Below are 2,500 nucleotides of genomic sequence, written 5' to 3' on the forward strand. Positions count from 1 at the left end.
GTGTCTATATCCTCATAACTCATAACTCATAACTCATAACATTTTATTGATCCAACAAAGGAAATTAAATTAGTCATCAGCACATATAGGTCATTAATTAATAACTATAAAAGAATAAAAGAAGAAAATTCATAAAACCCATGATATAAAAATACCCTTTTTTCTTGCACACCTGACACACCGACACACCAATACACATGCATACATGCCTACATACATACCTACATACATACCTACATACATACATACATACATACATACATACATACATACATACATACATACATACATACATACATACATACATTCCATGTTAAAGTGTAGTTAAGAACATCACAGTAATTATATCATTGTTTGGATTAACAGATAAGTTTTTATGTAAATGATGATAACAACAATCCATAATTAACGCTATTGCACTACCAAAGAAGAGACCAACCAAACACATAAAAACCAATAACAGTAATCATCATCAGTTATCACAGGTATCACAGTAGATTAGCCATCAGGCAGTTAGACTCAATTGGGCAAATATAGTGTCAACACCATCACAACAAAGCTAGAGCTCATTTTCACAGCACTAGTTATGATCAAAGGTCAAACAGTCATCAAATCATATTAAATCTATCACTAAGAGGTACATTTAAAAGGCATCACTGATAGTCTGTGGCCAGGACGATGGCTCGGTTGCTGTTAAAATATCTCACAGCTGCAGGAAGAAAAGAACGCCGAAAACGCTCCGTTCGACACCTAGGCATGAGAAACCGAGCGTTCCGTGTGATGCGGAGATCCATCAGTGCGTCGTGGAGGGGATGCCCTGGGTCGAACAGAATAGCTCTGGACTTACTGGCAAGCCTTCTTTCGATAAGGACTTCAAGGGTGTCAAGGCTCTGGCCTACAGTAGAACTCGCTTTCTTTATCAGCCTGTTTAGTCTGCCAGTGTCCCTTGCAGTGGCATTCCCTCCCCAACACACTGATGCAAATACCATCACACTGCACACCATACTCTGATAAAACATGTACAGCATCTTGTTACACACATGGAATGATCTCAGCTTGCGCAGGAAAAACAATCTTGACTGCGTCTTCTTAAAAACAGCATCAACATGATTAAACCAGCTTAGCTTGTTATCTAGAACTACACCTAAATACTTGTACTCGCTGACTATCTCAATCGCATCACCTTTGATGACTACAGGATGGACAGTGCCGGACATGTCCACAATACAAATGACTGTTTGGTTTTACTATGTGACGTGGGGGGTGCCCGGGTAGCTCAGGTGGTAGAGCACTGGACTTGTGATCGAGAGGTCGCTGGTTCGAATCCGGGTTGGGACGGACACGGGTCAACTTTATGTGCAGACCCAGAGACGGTATCCATCTCCCACCCCCGTGTCACCACAATGGCACGTTAAAGATCTTGGTCATTCTACCATAAGTGCAGATGGCTGATACCACCTAAACACGCAAACATCAAAAAGCCGCGAGGGCGTAAAACTCGAATCGTATAAACCAATTCATGTCCAATAATAGGCAATTAAGACCTGACGGACAATAAGCCCCTTAAAATTTACTTTTTTTTTATTTTTTTTTATAGGAGGGGGGTGGGGAGGATTTAGCCATGTCCTTGACCAACTGAGGAGCGGAGTAAAGGCATGGATGAACCGTACCTCCCAGATTTTTTCTCTCTCTCTCTCTCTCTCGCTCTCTCTTCTCTCTTTGTGCCTCTCTCTCTCTCTCTCTCTCTCTCTCTCTCTCTCTCTCTCTCTCTCTCTCTCTCTCTCTCTCTCTGTGTCTCTCTCTCTTTCTCTGTCTGTCTGTCTGTCTGTCTCTCTCTCTCTCTCTCTCTCTCTCCCTCTCTCTCCCAGCCCCTATCTCTTTCTAACCCTAATTCACCCCCCTCTCTCTACCTCTCTCTCTCCCCTCTCTCTTAATTTCCCCTCCCCCATCCAGCCCCCTTATTTGTGATTTCAGCTAAGTCTGCAAAATCTCAAGCCACAACCAACGGCAACGCTCTGTAAGTTGTCACGGTGAAGCGAAGATTTCTACTGCAAAATAAAATGGTCTGCAGACGAGTGTGTGTGGGTTTTGCATCGATTTGGATCAGTCTGACCCCACGAGGTGTCAGCCACTGGCGGTCGAACACGATATCGATTTGTTTCTGTCTGCAAAGTAAGTAGGATTCATGGTATCTTTCCGGGTACATCTAATATTGTAAGAAACATGTCCATGCTGCTTTTATCTTCCTGATATGTCCTGAAATTGCAGATGCGACAAAATGAAAAGGTTGTTTTGGGAAAATCGAGAGAGGGATTGAGGTGAGAGACAAAGAGAGGGACAGACAAAGACAGACACTGAGGCAGAGACAGACAGACAGACAGGCAGAGACAGACAGACAGACAGATAGAGTGACAGACAGATGGACCAAGACAGAGCCAGAGAGGGAGAGAGAGAGAGAGCGACAAACTGAGAGACAGACAGAGACACAGAGAACCACATA

At 43.3% G+C, this 2,500-nt stretch overlaps 1 long non-coding RNA gene across 1 annotated transcript; it reads right to left on the reverse strand.

Moving 5' to 3' along the window:
• Window positions 1-26: 26 nt before the first annotated feature.
• LOC138962146 (uncharacterized) lies at window positions 27-1,256 on the reverse strand. The gene is made up of 2 exons (XR_011454418.1): window positions 274-1,256; window positions 27-233 (listed from the first exon to the last, which is right to left on the reverse strand). It is a non-coding gene; the product is annotated as an uncharacterized lncRNA (long non-coding RNA).
• Window positions 1,257-2,500: the final 1,244 nt, after the last annotated feature.

Source organism: Littorina saxatilis, linkage group LG3 (assembly GCF_037325665.1).
Source record: "Littorina saxatilis isolate snail1 linkage group LG3, US_GU_Lsax_2.0, whole genome shotgun sequence".
NCBI classification, from domain to species: domain Eukaryota; kingdom Metazoa; phylum Mollusca; class Gastropoda; order Littorinimorpha; family Littorinidae; genus Littorina; species Littorina saxatilis.